Source organism: Montipora capricornis, chromosome 4 (genome assembly GCF_036669925.1).
Source record: "Montipora capricornis isolate CH-2021 chromosome 4, ASM3666992v2, whole genome shotgun sequence".
Taxonomy (NCBI): Eukaryota; Metazoa; Cnidaria; class Anthozoa; order Scleractinia; family Acroporidae; genus Montipora; species Montipora capricornis.
The window spans coordinates 15970728-15989276 of NC_090886.1; the positions used below are offsets into that span (position 1 = coordinate 15970728).

General features: G+C 39.3%; 1 protein-coding gene, 1 long non-coding RNA gene and 1 pseudogene across 4 annotated transcripts in view; 2 read left to right on the plus strand and 1 right to left on the minus strand.

Moving 5' to 3' along the window:
• Nucleotides 1-18549, plus strand: part of LOC138045669 (uncharacterized) — a 161291-nt gene that overhangs the window by 140230 nt on the left and 2512 nt on the right. The window contains exon 1 of one of the 3 annotated variants that reach the window (XR_011131641.1): nt 9347-9543. The exons of the other annotated variants lie outside the window; for them this stretch is intronic. This is a non-coding gene — a long non-coding RNA (uncharacterized lncRNA). Of the gene's footprint in view, nt 1-9346; nt 9544-18549 lie in introns of those variants that run through there. 3 annotated transcript variants of the gene reach the window in all.
• Nucleotides 1-18549, minus strand: part of LOC138045667 (angiopoietin-1 receptor-like) — a 130644-nt gene that overhangs the window by 95342 nt on the left and 16753 nt on the right. The gene's annotated exons all lie outside the window — the stretch shown is intronic.
• Nucleotides 16431-18549, plus strand: part of LOC138044772 (uncharacterized) — a 2177-nt pseudogene continuing 58 nt past the window's right edge.

Below are 18549 nucleotides of genomic sequence, written 5' to 3' on the forward strand. Positions count from 1 at the left end.
AGGCCAGAGGGTTCCCATACTGAAGGTATACAGCACCAAGGCCACTCTTAGAGGAATCGACAGACAGCGTAACAGGCTTTAAGGGGTTGAAGTTCTTAAGGACTGGTGCTTAAGAGATGTCAGATTTCAGAGCTACAAAAGCTTGTTGCTGAGGTTCCTCCCAAGTCCAATGTATATGTCATTCCGAAGCAATTGGCGTAGTGGCGCAGTCTTCTCACTAAGATTGCTGATGAACTTGTCAGCTGACTTGTGAAGATAGTTGATCATTAAGAATAAAACGCAAACAGCGCTTACAAAAATTTGCTTGAACTGCACAACTTTTATAAACGTAACATTTCGTATGTTACAACATACATCATCAGAAGTGATTACTATTCAGTTACAGATAAATATAAATTCAAAAATACAGCTGCACGGACTGGGAACTAACGAAATTGATTGACATAAAACGAATAGAGATAAAGTTCCTCACTGCCGACGTTTTCTTTTAAGGCTGGCTTTAGATCACAGATAAACAGAGACTCTTTAATTTTACAATGCATAACTGATGGACCAGTTGCTAATATTTCAAACTGATCCCACTTAATTCTATGGTGGTTAAGAAAATATGAACAGCAATTGCAGATTCGTGACAATTTGTAGTTAGGGCTTTAAAATGTTCTGTCACGTAATCGGCGTTTCGTTTTCCCTATACAGAAATCATTGCAATCCCAGCTGTTTGATTTGTACACTAAAAAATATATAAAATAATAAATATTGCTAGTGCTAATCACCCTTACTTGCAGTCGAGGACTGAATTGCGAAGGGCGTGGCTCATGACATCGGGCTGAAAGCATACAAAGGCGCCTCTGGCTGCCGCTATACAGTCCATGTTTGATGTCGGAGCACAGCACCACAGCTAGATGTCAATTAGCTGTGAGTCGATTTTGATGAGGGAGGAAAACCGGAGTACCCGGAGAAAAACCCTCGAGTCAGGTTGACTCGACTGAAACTCAGCCCACATGCTGGCCGAGGCCAGAATTGAACCCCGGCTCGCAGTGGAGGAAGGCCCGATAGATAACCACTAAGCCACTTTGACTCCCTACTTTTGACCTGAAGGAAGGAGCTACTAGTTTATATTTGCAAGGGAAAAAAGACTTGATTCTTCGGGTGTTATGAAAAACTATTCTGAGGTTGAAAATACCATAGAATTTGTTTATACAAGACCTCAGCTGTTTTGTCAGGTGTTTGCTGTGATGACCTAAGAAAGGAAGAACGATAAGAACTTCCTTTTTCCTAACTGTTTGTACAAGATCTTTTGGTGTATTTTGATGTTTCTAAATGACATCATTCATACGATATTTAACAGTTCCTTTAGGGTAACCATTAAGTAACAACATCCTCTTGAAGTCATCTAAGGTAAACTGTAACAATTGGGGTGACAAATTCTAATGCAGCAATAAGCCAAAGTGCGGACTAGGTTTATTTTGTATTTACGCGGAGTAAAAGAGTAACATACGAAACATACGAGACGTTAAGTTTATAAAAGTTATGCCGTTCAAGCAAATGTTTGTAACCGCTGTTTGCGTTTTATTCTTATTGAAACTAAAATGGCCCAAGTCAAAGAATTTTTATAGTTGATCATGCCACGAAATCGGTGTAGTGCCTCAGGGCTGTCAGGAGGTAGTATTTCTTTTATGGCTTTGACCTTAGCTTCATCAGGCTTGAGACCCTCCTTTGTGAAAAGGTGACCAACATAGGGTACTTGATCGAGGCGGAACTTGCATTTCTTTGGAGTTGGCTTCAATTTGACTTCACGCCGTCTCTGTAGAACTTTCCTAGGAGTTACATCATGTTCCACAGTTCCTTCTCCCCATACCAATAGGTCATCCACGACGATAGCACAGGGATACCCAGCAAACAGCTCTTCCATTGCGCGCTGGAAAACTTCCAATGCAGATGTAATACCAAACGGCATGAGAAGGAATCTGTATCTCCCGAACGGTGTGCTGAAGCTTGTGAAGAGAGAAGATTCGTAGTCTAACTTAATTTGTCAGAAACCACTCCTTGTATCAAGAGTTGAGAATACTGTGGCATTAGGGAGGCAACATCTTCGACCGATCTCATGGGATGGTGAGATCTTCTGAGGGCTTTGTTGAGATCTTGTGGATCTATGCAAATGCGAATGCTACCATCTTTCTTCCTTGCAGCTACCATCTGCGAGACCCATTCGGTTGGTTCAGACACAGGTGTGATCGCTCCGATTTTAACCATCCCCTCCAACTCTCTTTTAACGAACTCTTCTATTGCAAGAGGTACTTTACGTGGTGGTCTACCAACAGGAGTAGAGTTGCGGTCGAGCCTTATCTTGTAAAGAACAGGTAGGTTACCAAGATGGCCTTTAAATAAATCATTGTATTCGTCAAAAACGGCTCACGCGGCTTGAAAGGCATCAACAATATCAACCTCATGGACCTCGCTGTGGAATTGAACCAAATCCACTTTTAAGGACGTTCGCGCCCATTGCTACTGCGCATCCTTACAGTGCACGCAAATTCACATGCCACGTCATGCATCGAGCGCGCCCGCTAAGTACTAAAATGAACAATGATAGGGCAGATGGCCATTGCTATAGCTTTGCTTGGATTTAACGATCTTGGATGTTCGGTGAGCCCTACTGTTCTTTACAGAAACAGATTTTATTTACAATTATCTCCACATCGTCCAAAAATGAACAAAAAATCAATGTGGGAAGTTAAAAAAATTTCATGATTTCTGTCCTCGAGACATGGAATCCTGCCATCATGCGGCTGCAAGGCGCATGAAACTATGGTCGCTAAATGCGAACTTGTTCTTTTAGGAACCTCAACAGTTAACTAAATTCACATGATGGGTCCACTTAAACAACGTTTGGTAGAGAACATTTCACTTCAAAGATGTAATTGCAATATTTTTGGGCTTATAGACACTGTGGCCTTATTCGTTAAAGAAGCCGGAGTTTTTCAGATTTAGGGTGTTCTTCCGGGCAAGTTTTCTCCAAAACGAAGTCGGTGACCCCCAATTTTTTTTAAATTTCTGACATCGCTAACTCATCATCTTTCAATGGTTAAATTTGGAGAAAAAAATTAAATTTTAGAAAATGTTCACGCGAACGTCCTTAAATAATCCGCGAGACCAAGCAGAGGGGTTACTGGTCTGTGAACAACATGAAATTCCAAGTTGCGCTTCGTACACTTCAAATGGCAGTCGAAATTTGTAGTACCGAATGTGGATAACGTATCACCACCATAAGCAACTAATTTCACCGCTTTTGACTGATTTATTTCCATGGCTGGGCTTTGTAAATAAATCCAATGTAATGACATTGCATTTAGAATCAGTGTCAATTCTCAGCTCCACTCGTTTGCCATTAATTTCTATCGGGCAGAAAATTTCACGCTTACGTCTCGACTCGGTAACAGCATCAATAACATACAAATCATCTTCGCCTTTATCATTAGGAAGCTCAGGGGAGAATTCGTTGACTACGTCAAATTACTGCGATTTGACCGTAGTCCACGAGGGCCTCGACGGGTACTTGCTTTCTTAGAACGACTTGCAAACTTTTTCGAAGTGGGTTGGTTTTCTGCAATGAAGAAATTTTCTATCGAACGGTGGGCCGGATTTCAGCTTTGCTGGATGATCTCCGCAACAATTCTTGAATTTACGGACGTCAGGCTTCGATGCTTCTTTCGATGAGAAAACCTTTTCTCCTCTGCCAACGCTGTGGACTTCATCTTTGTAAACGCTCGAGCTAGAGCTTGGTGTTGTCCATCGGGAGAAATGGTGCGACATTTACGCATATCAATGAGCCATTGCAGCGGACCATTCAAGCGTGAATGCGCGATAAAAGCGTCAAAATAGTAAAGAAAATGGATGTTTAGGGGGCGATAGACTGTCTAAAATCGTCTTTTCTGGACGTAAAAATGCAATTTCTTTAACATGATAGAGCGGATTCTTATACTTAAAGGGTTAATATATCATGGTGGCCTATTTTTAAGTGAAATAAACGAGATTAAGTTGTAGATTTTTTACTTTGAAAATCGGGCTTTTTGCGGTATCGGCAGTATGGAGAAAGACCCTTATTAGAGTTACACATCGATTTTCTGCCAAACTAAGGACAATTGTTCAGATGATAGAGCAGATTAGTTAATACGCATGTATTACCTACACGTTAATAGCTTTTTCTCGAAATTTGGAGCAGAATAAGTTGTAGACTTTTGCGTTTGAAAATATACGGTTTAAACTTGGCGCGTTTTCGGAGTCAAGCCATTGTCTTTGCGAAAACAATGGTTGCCATGAAGAAAGAATACGCAGTAATACGTTATTGATGAAAACCAGTCATCTGTAGCAGCCTAATCGACAAATTTCTAACAAGGCAGAAAAACCAGTCGCGCGCGAAATTTAAAGAGAGAAATGGAAAGCGGAGGAATAAGAAGAAAGCCGAAACTTGGACAAAACTGACCATCTATCCCGCCGAAATTTTCGCATTCGCCTTACGACATAGTAAATGAGCTGAGTCAAAAAGAAGATATTTTTTCCTAAAGACCAAGCGCAGTCGTTCGACTGGACGGGATACTTTTTTGCCATCTTGATAAAACGACGGGGACTTCGACAGCAACAGGCGTAGGGTTAACTGCACTATTCGGCATCGGTTCCCATTCGCGTTGATTGCTGGTTCTAGGTAAGGCGCGAGGCCGGCGTCTTCGAGATCTTGGTCGCAGATGTCGGTGATTGTGAAGAAGAGCTCCCCAAAAGTCCTGTCGGCCGACTGTCGGTCAACTGTCGGCCGACAGCTTACCGACAGTCTACCGACAGCTAACCAACAGGTTACCGATCGGTTAAGAAAAAAGAAAAATTGTGGTAAAAACGAGCAGTTAACGTGACATTCCGTAATGGTGATGTATGACTCGACAGACTTCACCTACTTACCGATCAACTGTTATCGGTTGTTATCAGATGCGTATAGGATATATCACTTGCGTAATTTACAACACACCAGACAATCTAAGAATCGCATTGGAAGATAATTTAATCGAAAACTCTGCTAAAAACTCTGAAAACCATAAGCTACGTATCAATACATAGTTAGTAGAGTAGACAAACACTTTCCTTCAAATCGCCCTACAATGCAACGCGGCCTCTTATGGTATGTCATGTATGTATGAATGATGTTTACAATGTGGGCAAGTATCGCTAGCCAACGCTAAAACAGTGGACAAAAGCCATATTAGTAGTATAAGTGCTGCTCAAGGTATCGTTATGAACTGCCTTTAGCTCTTTTCGCGTAGTTTAGAAGCAATAGACAAGTAAATGCTTACGATCATTTTAGTTTGTCCCGCCGACAGGTTACCGACACGTTACCGACAGGTTGGGCAACAGTCGGCCGACTGTCGGCCGACAGTTGACCGACAGTCGGCCGACAGGATTTTTGGGGAGCTCTTCTTCACAATTACCCAGATGTCGGTTGGTGTTCGCTGGATCTCTGCTGGCAGGTTTGGAAACAAGAACCGGATCACGTATTGGCGAATTTCTATTGAAGAGGGATTTTCATTCCCCTTTCAAAGACGAGACCGATTCTTTCTCAGGCTTCCTCTATGCTTATTTTTAAGCTCTGAAAAAGTACCCGCTGCTAAGATTCGCATGAAAGCAAACTGAAAAGTCCGAAGTGCCCCAAAGCGTAATGAAAATGAGAAAATAGTTGCCATTCTTTTTCACTTGTCGATCGCTTCCTCTGTCGGAAAATTCGTTAACGGCGCTGATTTCATTGGCGCGTTCGAGTGTGAGGTCTCTCTTTTTTCAAAAGCTGCTTCCTGACGAACGAAGAAGCAGCGCGGAACTATTTTGCTACAGATAAGCTCGTCCTTTAGAGTGCCGTACTGGTTGCTAGAATAGGCCATTTTACAGTTGTTTGCTCAGTGACCTAGCCTATGAATGGCTGTGAAGCTGCGGGTGACGTTGTATTGATACAGACCTCACTTCTTTTATCATGTAAATGGTGTTATTGTGATTGTAATTAATCTGCATTAACATTAGAAAAGAACAAATCAAAAATTTGTATCAAAGCAGGGTCACTGGCAGCCTCGCTTCCATTCTTAGGCCAGGTAACTTAGCTACAACTGTAAAATGATCCATTCTCAGATCAGCTACAAAAGACTGAAACTGCTCGCCTTGTATCTGCGTTCTTGTGTTTAATTTGTGCCTTTCCATAACAACATTCCCACAAGAGGCGCAAATTTCACGAGTTTCAGCCGGTACACGAATAGAGCTATCCAAATTAAGAACGGCGGGCGCGTAGACAAATCTTTTCTCTTTCTCGATAGCTTCTCCTCCCGCTTAATTTAAGAAGATGTACACTTTTGTCTTTTCATTCTTGTCTCTGTGTGTGGCAGCGATAAATATTTTCCTTTAATTCTTGCACAAAAATTTTTGCAATTCAGCGCGACGTTGCCTTCGAAGCTAAGCGGATCGGGTTTGCAAAGTCCGTCTGCCATGTTGAAGACCACGAAAACAGATCTTATGTATCAGGGAAACCGGGAAATGTAGTACTTTACTTCTGACACCATGTGGATTCAGAGGAAGAGAAAACACTTGAGAGAACGCACTAGTTTATTGGATCCAAAGTGGAAGAGGGACTAGTGACCACGAATGGCTACCTAATTTATACGAATAGAGAACAATACATGATACATGACAAGTGGCTTGAGGTTTGAGTGTGGCTTGAGGCTTGAGTGAAGCTCCAGCACTTGGTTAAGTAGCCTGACGTCTGACTGTTATACACAATTGTGGTCTCATTAACACAGAAGCCCTTCAAGCTAATCCTGCCAAGCTGACCACATGCTGGAAAGGTCAGACCATGTACAACTCCGGGAACACTGTCCCCTACTCTGTTCGAAGAGTGTGTGGGATCTTTAACGTCCCACAGAGTTTATGAACAAGGGATGTGAGACGGGACCTCCGGCTTATCGTCCTTATCCGAGAAGAATAGAGAGTCTAACCATTTTCAGATGTAATTACATCGTCTGCACTTTCTCGTTAGTTATTTACAGACCCTGATTGTTGGTCCGGCCGGAGTTGTCAAGACCTCTCGCGTGACAGCCCGGTGCTCAACCAACTGAGCCACCGGTGCTATATAAGGTGTTCACATATTCTACAGTAAGAGCGCAACTCAAGAGCCCACGTTTATCAGCCACAAGATCAAACAACATCTACAACTGTCTGAAGTCAAGCCGTTTATTGTCAACCAAAAATCCCTTGTTTATTAATTTAAATGTAACCTGTGTGATGCAGGTTATGTTGGTTACACGAAGCGGCATTTGCATCAACGCGTAGACAAGCACAAGAATGCATCTTCCTCTATTGGAAAACATTTCCGTGTGAAACCTTCTTAGTGCCCAATGACCTTACCAAGAGTTTTACCATCTTAAAAGCGTGCAAGAACAAGTTTGACTGCCTCCTTTATTTTATTTTTATTTTTTTAATGAACTGAGTCAGACTCAATTTGTGCGAAAGTTTTTTACATTTTGAATTATGTTATTCTTGCATGTTTTTTAACACCCCTTTTTTACATTTTCAAACTTAACATACTTTCACTTCTTTGTTTTATATTTATACTTATGCAAAAATTTTTATCTTTACTTTTGGCTTGATAATGACCGAAGTTCGGTCGAAACGTCGCGCGCTTTTACCATTAGTTTTTACTTCAAATAATAGGGGGCTCTTTAAAGATTTGGCCAAGTAGGTGTTGACATTTTCTGAGTAAAACTTGTTTCAGGTTTGACAGTGATGTCTGGTATTGTGTTACAAAAAGCTTTTGTTTTTGTTTTGGTATTTCCTTTAAGCACGGAGTCCCTCTTTGTCAATTTGACTTCTGATAGTAGTTTTTTTTAAATGTATTTTAAATTTTCAAATGTTTTCCTTGAAAGTGTGTTTTGAGGATTCATAGAGCTTCACCTTTTATTGCTTGGTGGGTGACAAGAGGTGAAATCCGTATATTGGAAGGTCTCCGTTGGTTTAACATGTGTTTTTTGATCCTTGCATCTCGTTCCTTTGTATACTATTGTGTCTAGAAACACAGTTTCAGTGGCAGATATTTCTGCCGTGAATTTAATCGTAGGGTGATGTAAATTTGCTTGTTCGATGGAAGTCGCTATGTCCGTTTTACTCATGTCCCACCGGGAAAAGACATAGTCAATGTAACGTTTCGAAACTATAGGTTTTGAGACGGCTTTGCTTAATTTAAAATTTCTGTTTCAATTTTAGCCATTCATGAATAATTAGCAAAAAAAAAAAACAACACTGTCTTGGTTCTCATGGTTTGCCTTGTAGGCGGGAGCTACTTCTTGAGTTGCGAGTGGCTCTAAATCTTCGTCATGGGGTACAAAACTGGCCTCACTTTCATCGAAAATCGCATTACTCCTGTCTGAACTCAACTCCGAACAATCATGGGGAAAGACTTCGGTGGATGATGAGATAAAGTCAAGGAGGGAACGCCGCTTGACAAAATTGTGGCCTCAAGTACTTGTCGTTCGAGTAATGGCGGACAAAATTTGTACTCTTTCGGGCAGCCTTTACAGATGTAAATAATCGTCAGGTTAGCTGTGGACACCTGTTTTTGTCAACTTTAGGGTCTAGTCTTTAACTAAGGGTGAAAAAATCGAGTAAAAACACCCATTGATTTTCGTCGCATTAGCACTTTAATGAAATCGTAATGGATGACGAAGAATGTTTCTTTTAATGGCCTCTACCACAGTGTACCTCGCTCATATACGGCTGCATATCATTCGCATAAAATTTGCATATTGAAAATAAAGAGTTTGTATGGGAATGGCACCTTATTAAAAATGACGGATTTAACGATGAAATGATATATGAAATGGATCATATATGAACTGCGGATATGAAATCAAGTGAAGTCAGGACCTCAACTGGAATGAATCAACGACGAAATGATCTTCGCAGTTATGAACGCAATTTTTGCAATTGCGTAGAGAAGCTCAGTTGGTTAGAGCGTCGCACCGGTATCGCGAGGTCACGGGCTCAAACCCCGTTGAAGTCCCTAATTTTTCAGGCTTCTTAACACAATTGCATAAATTGCGTTCATAACTGCGAAGATCAAAGCTTCATTAAATGACGGATTTGATGCAAATGGGGCGGGAACCTCATTAACGTCCACCATTTTGTTTTGGCGGGAAGCGGTCCACAAAAATTTTTTGTCACCCCGCCACTTTTAAGACGGAGCTTAGTAACCGTCTGCTTTTGTCACGGACGTAACCTGGGCCCTAGTGATATCAGTAACTGAACAAAATGGCGGTGGAGCACTCTCTTTGTGCATTCTTCTGGGGAAAGAGTATCTCTCTGCTGATTTGGATCCGCATTATCCTGGAGAATTGTGCTTTAAAGTGTGAAACCTGCCATAGAGCAAGTGTTTCAAGTGCTACAAACGTAAAGAATGTGGCGACGGGAAAGTGATCCCAAAAATATGTTCACAACTCAACAAGAGATCATTTTGGGACCACTTTGAAGGTGAGGAATTAATTTTTCTAATCAGTAATATGGAAAGAGACTAACGTTAATGTTGTAAATTTGAACGTTTTCTTATGAGCAAAGTGTTTAATTTTCTAATTAAAGCAAGCTGTTGGCCCTCTTTAGTTAGACTACGTACAAATCTCCTTTGAAAGGTTCAACATCTAATTTCTCCTAACAGTATCATGGATTGATTGAACGTACAGTGCTGCGTTATGAGAATAAATAAAATCATTAACTATGAAGAAATCTTTTGATAGCTTTCTTTCTTAGCTTAATTGCAAGTCAAGGATAATGTTTACTTCTTATTTTACTACTTTCTATTTTAGTTATTGTTATCCCAATATTTGGAGCTTTAATGTGAAGAGACTTATTGATCTCTGATACAAAAATTAATTTCCCACCTTTTATTCATCAATACAAACTAAGTAAATTATTGTACAATGTAACTGAAAATGCTTTAATAATAAATTATTAACTCTAGAATGCTTTGCATGAATTCTTTGTATGACCAACATTGTTATTAGTATTATAAAAATGTCTATATTTGTTTAACATTTCCTTTCCTTGTACAAACCATTGATAATTACGTAGTTCACTTCCTCTCTAGATTATGTAGCTTTTGCTAATTGTGGGATAGTGTACTTTTCTTTATTTATATTGATGGAGCTAGTTAATAAATAAAACTGATATTTTCTCTGTTTTCTGACAAGAAGTTTGGCAAATCAATCATTATTACATAGTATTTACCATAAACAAGAATTATTAAATTTTAATGTTTTGTTTCAAGGTCTGGAATTCTTGTTAGGGTTTTTTCCGTGCATGATTTATTTGCTTCTTTTAATAAAATGCCTATAAAGCGAAGTTTGCTTTAATTTGCTCTGTTCTAGGATAAGAATTGGTGTTTTTACAAGCACTCAAAGTTGCACATTTTTGTTCTTTTAAATTTAAAGTAAGAAGTATTACTTTTTAACGCATTGACTACGAGGTGTGGGACTTAACATATTTTACTCTCAGACTGTCTAACACCAGACGATCTTACTTGTCAATGGGGGCGGTTCAGGTGACAGTGGGTTCAGATTAAATTAAATTTGTTATTGTTATTTATATTCCTAATGTTCATACATATTAGAATTAATTTGGGGCACCTGTAGACTCGATTAGTTTACCAACTATTTAGTTGTCTCAAACTCTACACACACAACAATAGTACCTCAAGTATAATTGTTCTCTCTTCTCCTTAAAACGTTTTCCCCTTTTATAGTTTCATAGAAATTGTATTGATTCTTTTCTATTCTTTATATCCACGATTTTATTGTTAACAGAAACATTATGGTATAAATTATCCTAACTTTTACATTGTGTGTACATGATTTATTCTGTGTGAATTAAAATTAATAGAAATTGACTTGACTTGACTTGACTTTCTAAAAATACAAGTATGTAAATCCAAGGGACTGTGTCAACTTTTATTAAATAACAAAAGCTTCTAGCATTATTTTGTGTGCAGAGGTAAATCCTTAACTCACTGTTTGCACGCAAAGCTACAATACAATCTTTTGTTACATAATATTTTGGCCGCACACTTCAGATGTTTCCATTTTTCCTGGAAAGTTTGCCCAACTTCCAGCACTCATTAAAGCTGTAGATGAGTAGCACAATCATGATGTACATTTGTGTAACATAGTGAAATTTTACAAAATTTTTCATGCTGCCATAAAATTGGATGAAAAGGAACCTGACAAAATCAAATAGCCTCTTAAGCTGATATCTTAATGTAAAATGAAATTTTTTGTACTGATGGATCAAAAATAAGCAATTTTAAATTTACCCATGACCCCTTGCAGGCATGGTAATTTCCTCATTTTGCCTAGATTACCCTAAAAAATTTTGTTAAATAACCCGAAATATTCTCATTTTTAACTTTGACATTACAGAAATGTTAATTTCAGAGTTGATTATATGCTTCGCTTGATTCGCAATTGAGTAATTCCAGCGAAATGTTCCACATGGATTGCAAAAAAACAGGGCAAAATGTGCTGAAGTCCAGAAAAAACTGGTTTAACTGGATAAAAACAAGTCAAGGCCTGGTAGCAAAGCTTGCTCTGAGGGAACGTTTCGAAACGTAATGGCGGATCTGCTAGGAGAAACTTTTGGTTCTTTCACGCTCTAAATTCGCTTTGTCAACCTCTGAACGTCAAGAAGTGTTTCAGACTCACAAAGAGGTCTCGTTCTTTCACAATTTGAATTGTTTCTTTCTGAGCTTTGGCATGTAATTTGTACATGAGATGAGCATTCTGTTTTTCTTTCGGTTTTGTAATGTGAGCTCGGACAAGCAAGATACTAGGACATTTTGCGAAGCTGTGCTTTGGCTCTAAGGCAAATTGTAATGGCGGACAAAGTGTTTCAGACTGAGAAAAAATGCTCTGGCTTCTCGTGTGCTGAGAAATTTTCGGTAAAACTTTCTCCAAAGCAACTACCACAAATGAGCATTCTCGAACCATATTTTATTCTTCCTAACCACAAAACATCTGTGGGTTACAGACGCAAATTGCAAAACAGCACTGAAGATTTTAGGAGCGTGACGCTCAAGACTGTTGTGCTTTTCGGCCTCTTTTCTCCGTCATTGGTGAGAAATTAACCACATTTTTTTTATTTACTGGTTGCAACATTGTTTATGTGAAATATGTTGTCGATTTCGTTGTGAGGAATAAAGTACAAGCCGTCTGAAGAACCTTGTTGTGCTCGTCTTACTAGTTTGCGTGTTACGCGTGACGCGCCATTTTTTGTCCCCAAAGTGGACAACCGAATCCGTTTATTCTAAACTTAAGCGACCGATTTCGCTAATCTACACAGTAAATGTTACTTAATATGTAAGAAGCATATCTGCGAAATGTGAGTGGCTAGCACTTTTTACCAGCGGAGATATGGCCTGAAGTGTTCGTTCAAGATACTGGTTTCCCAAATGTACATCATGATTGTGCTACTCATCTGTAATAAAAATTTTTATCCTAGACAACTCAAACTTTAGTATTCCGAATTTAAATCATTTAACTTTCAAAAAGTGCAGAAACAACTTTCGCCTCACAGGCATTTTAAATTTAACCTATTTAACTATTGTTTCTATTATGTTTAAAAAATACAATGTGCATGTGTTTTTCGATAATATTACTAACGAGTATGTCTAGCATTTGGAAGACTTAACTTTACATTTTGGGCCAGATTATGCAGGCACTTTGTATTATTCTCTAATGTCCACCACTCTTGGTTTCAAAGATGGCTGTTTGTACTGATGATGATTTTATCTTTGACTTGTGTCTTGATATTGAAGTTGGTTGTACATGTACTTTAATTTTGGCCCTGCTGTTCTGTAGAAAGGGCAGTGTAAGCCTATTGCGATGTTTTCCAAAGTTCACAAAAGCTGTTGCAAGGGCTGCGACTGATGCTTGTCATCTTGATTTTAAATGATGTTTCTGTAAATTTCCAAATATTTCATATACTGTAGCATGCCCAAATTCTTATCAGTTGTTCTAAGCTTCAGTTCAATGTCATTGCTTACCTATCAGTGAAGTCTTATTCATAATTATGTTCTCTAATTCAAACTCATCATCAATCTTGGAGTCCTTTTCAGGCGAATGGATGCTACATTGTGCCTTGTCTGGTGTTTCACAAAGAGATTTGACATTTATAGGGGCACACTGGCCACCACTGGCCATTTCCATTTTAGCAGGAAGCTTTTAACAGAGATGAACAAATTGTTATAATTGAAGTTCTTTGTGATTTCTAATGGCAAGTTTGGAAGGCTGAATCTTTCTTCTGGTCTCTTTAGGAATAAAGTTGATACCGGCAATACCATTATTTTATTTGGTGCCACTGCAGCTTGATGAGCACAGGGATTGCCATTTCTTCCCATAGGGCAGCTACATATTCTACTTAGAACTGCAATCTACCTCATAGCTTCCTTGTAGTGGTCTTCTCTTCATACAGGGATCAACTTGGTGAAGCTCTACATTTCCTCGACTTGACAACGAGGATTTGGATGATAGTGACATTGAAAGTGAAGAGGAGAATTTACAACAGTCAGAAGTAGTTTGTTTGATAATGTGAAGCTGGACTGTAGAAGCTGTTGCACCAAAACACTAGGGAGCCAGATAAAGATTTTCCAAATGCAAGGGCAAGCAATTTTTGAAAATACATTTGAAGGTCTTCTGTGATAAACTTGAAGAGTTCAATGAAATTGTAGGCCCTCTTTCGTTGTAAAACCACACTCTTAAATATGTTGATCATGGATTCAGTGTAATTGTCAGAGTTATTTCCTCTGGTGATTAGATTTTTGCATGTCCCATTAAGTGTTGATGATCATCTCTATTTATGTTGTTGCTGGAGTTATATAGCCAACGCCAGACAGCTTGCGGGAAGTGGAAAGTACAGAGCAGTATTATTACTCCTTTCCAGGTGTCTAAAAGAGCCCCCCTTTGTCCAGAGTCATCATCAGTCATAAAAATATCTGGACCTGTTTTTGGTCCTCTGCCACCAAAGCCATGTGGAGGTAACATATTTTGTACTTTTTCAAGGCATTGCCTTATGGCATGCTGTGATTGCCCAGATGTAATCCACACACCTACATTTGTAGTGGCACTGAACTTGGTCTGTTGAGAGAATTTTTATTAACACATTGACTCCTGGGGTTTCCCCATTGACAAGCAAAATCGTCTGGGTTTAGACAATAAATACTCTGGTGTTAAACAGAATAAAATACAAAGTCTTGGGTGTTTAGGCCAGTGTAGGCGTCAAAGGGTTAATGGGACAGTTTTTCAGTGAGTGATTAACCCATTGACTCCTGCGGTTTCCCCATTGACGAGTAATTTTAGGTGTGAGATAGAGTAAAATACTAAGTCTGACCGGCTTAGGCCAGTGTACATGTAGGCGTCAAAGGATTAATTTGGACTAAGTGCTATTCTGCTGGCTTTTCCCTGTTATATTCAACATTATATTACAACAACAGAGCAAGTTGTTCAGGCACAGTGTTCATTGGATGAGCCTGCCTTTGTAACTGTTTTTTGTCTTGTACTTTTTTAGCAGCCTTTTTTGGTCAGCTTTTTTCGTTTGCACTGGCATAATTATATACCATCTTGTAAATGAAACCCGCTTTCCAGTTCTTGAGCGACCACCACTTTCCATGTTGTATTTTATGTTAGATGATGTACATGTAGCAAGTTTGGACATCCACTTGTCTACATTATCCTTACAAGTCATGTCACATTCTTGATACAGAACTGCACTCTTAAGGTACATGTACCTTCCAATACTGAAAGATCTTCAAATTCAATTCATTTACATTCATATTCTGTTGGCAAGATGATAGCAGCCTTTCTAGGTAGATCTCTAGTGTTGGATTTTTTTCTTTTGGGTGGCACAGTGCAAGAGTAACAATGATCTTCATTTATGCGAGTCGACTGGGAGTTAGAAAGAGTTGATGGATTTTTCTTTTCACCTAGTAATATTTCCCTTATTACTGGTAACACTGTGCACTGGTGTAGAATTTCAACTTGCATTGAAAGCTTGAGTGTCTGAAGAGGTATTGTTTGGAGCTTTTCCTGACACAGAAGTTGTGTTGTCAATAGTTAAGCTATGATTGTCTATGAAGATTTTAGTTTCAGGTTTCCCTGCCCCATTAGTTGTGTAATGCCTTGTCAATCTTGGTTGTCCAGCATAGTTTTCCTTGAAGCTTTATCTGAAAGAATTTTTGGGTTGTAAGTTGTAGCTTGGTTTGGGTTGTCAGGGGGCTAGGGTTATAAAATCAGTTGTTTCTTGGTTGTCCATAATGTCCAACAGCGTTTCATTTGAAGCATTTTCTGACCCACTTCCTGTCTTGCAAGTTGAAGTGTGCTTGTCCAACAGGATAATGTTTGGGTCTTTGCCTGACACAGTTGTTGCGTAGTCCGTTGAAGCATCCTCCTCAGTGAGGAAAAAGACAAAAGGAGGATCTGCTCACAGGGTGCTTGATTGTCTAACCAGTTTCCATTTAGGGCTTTCCCAAAACCAATTGTTTTTGTGGCAGTGGCAGCTTTGTTTGATGTTTATTTGCCAGAGCACTGGTGTTTCTTCTTGGTTGCAGGTTTTCCATTTTGCTGTGTACTTAATTGCAGGAGTGAAAGGGTTACAGTGAGACGCGCCTTACCGTGGCCACCTAACGAAGTTTTTTACAAATTATCTGACAATCAGGGTGGCGAATTTGATTGACAGTCACGCCTCCTTCCAAAGTTCCCACAGTTGTAAGTTGAACACTGTTGCATGGGTTGTTGAGTTGACGGATTTACACCTAGTTGTCAAATGCGAAAGTTTGTTGGGTGGCCACGGTAAGGCGCATTGCACTGTAAAGGTATTTTATTTTTATGCTTTTCAGAATATTTCACATGTATGGAGACAATGAATTCCATACAATGTTGAGTATGAGAAAGTAACGAAAAGTAACCATTTGATCTTCAATTCTTGAGTAAAATCAAGTGGCAATCCTAGGGCAATGTGCTCTGCCTACGTGGCTGCAAACACCCCACATTCGTCACTGTTGAGCTGCTGTGCAATGTCAGATGAAGGAATTACAAAATACTTCCCGTTCTTCAAGGTCCAAGTATTGATCCCATTGATGGAGGCACAACATGTTAGGAAGTTGTTGACTCTAGAAAATGCCATTTTTGCACCAGCGCCATCATACAGAGAATCCAGATAGACTGAAAAGTTCTCTTCCAGGTTCACAACAACTAGGCACCAGTGCCTGCCATAGTTGAATGGTGCAAGAATGACCTCTGAATGTTGAATATTTGGATAGAGTTGATGAAACTTCTACTTCAGATATTTTTCTATGGAGGGTGTGGCCATTCTTAAACATGTCTGAGTTGAGAGTACGTACTTTGTTACCGGCTGCAGTGGCCTTCTCCACATTGATAAGAACTTTAGAAGGATGTTAGACAGCCAGAAACCTTCCTCTTCTTGCCTGGGCAAAAGTCTATAATAGTCGCCACCTTCCCAGCCACATGTTCTGGAGTGTTGTGGGATGGTATGTTCCATGGTTTCAATCAGTTTGGCTTGCTCTTTCTCTGATTCACATATTAGTGTACACTGAAGACCTGGGTAATCTTTTGCTGTTCCTTTTTTTTTTTTTGTGCAATTTTATTCACAGGATGAACACTTACAGTGTAGGTACACTACTTGGAGTACTAAAATTACACTACTTATACTTATACTTGTCTAGATCTATTTATACCTGCACAAGTCACAATACATAAGAGCAAAATACAAAACATAACAATATGCTCCTAATAACACTGTACTATCACTAACAATATTGCTTATTTACATTACATTTTTAACGGGCAAGAAGTGATTTCGAAAAACATTTGACTATAAAAAATTGCGATAAAACATTTCTTAAAATCATTTTAAGATTAAAAAATTGCTAAAAGATTTGCTAAAAAGCGACGACGTTTCGACGTTAGCTAAACGTCATTATCAAAATATTTGAGTGAGTTTAGGTCTATAAATACTAAAAAAAAACAATAGCTGATTAAAAGCTGTAACATGAGTAAATAATAAAAATTAATAAAAATGGAGTCCGTCTGGGTATTTAAATTAGGCTTTAGATTCTTTATGAAGAGCATTTCAAATACTAGACAGTACTTACAATTACAATCTTGCTAAATGGCTTGAACAAAAGCTGAAGCCGCTTTCTCTAAATGATTATACAATCACTGATGCCTTTGCCTTCGCTGATGAGATCCTTTACCCACACTATGAGTGAAACTGACATATTGGTCTCTTACGACGTCACAGCTCTTTTTACAAATGTACCTTTGGATGAGACCATCAAAATCTTGGTCAATAAAGCCTTTACTGATGATTGGTTCAACAAAACCTATGGCCTTAATCTGCAACAGGATCAGCTTGCTAGACTACTCGAAATTGCCACAACCAATCAGCTTTTCCAGTTTAATGGTCAACTTTACCAACAGACAGACGGTGTGGCTATAGGCTCGCCCCTTGGTCCTATAATGGCCAATGTCTTCATGTGTCATCTTGAAGAAAAGCTTACACGCTATGGCTTGATGCCCCAATTGTACAAGAGGTACGTCGATGATACCCTGGCTAGAATGCCTAGTGCTGTTGCTGCTGCTGAGTTTCTTAGTACCCTGAATGGCCTACACCCCAGTCTAACATTTACGATGGAGCTTCCTGTGGATAACAAGATCCCTTTTATCGGCATTGAAATCGTCAAGAACGGAACTAAACTTGAAACTCAAGTTTACAGAAAACCAACAAACACTGGATTGCTCCTACACTTCCAAAGTCACACGGATAAACGCTATAAAGACAATTTATTAAAAACAATGATACATCGTGCCCATGCCTTGTCGTCTACAACAGAGGCTTTCAATGCAGAATGTGCCAAGTTGCGCTCTATATTAAGTCGCCTTGACTATCCAATAAGTCTTATTGATTCCGCCATTAACAATTTTCTTTTTTGAAATGCTTCAGTGAACACAGCAGAAAGAAACAATGACGATAGTAGAATAGTAAGAATTAGTCTTCCATTTAAAGATCAAGTGGCCGCTAATGCGGTTCGTAAGCAGTTACGCGATCTTAGCCATAAGATTGGCCCTACTTTGCAGCCAGTTTTCGTGAGTAAGAAATTGGGGCAAGATCTCAAAGCCAAAGAAACGAAGCCGTCAATTGTGAATAAGCAGTGTGTTGTTTATCATTTTTCATGTGATCTGTGCGACGCAGATTATGTCGGGTACACAGCCCGACACCTTCATCAACGCATTCCTGAGCACAAGAATTCGGCAATCGGTAGACATTTTTTAGAAGCTCACGGTAACAACAACCTTTTGAAAGAAGACCAATTCACAGTTTTAAGAAAGTGCCAGAGCAAATTTGACTGTCTAGTATTTGAAATGCTCTTCATCAAGAATCTAAAGCCTAATTTAAATACCCAGACGGACTCCATAC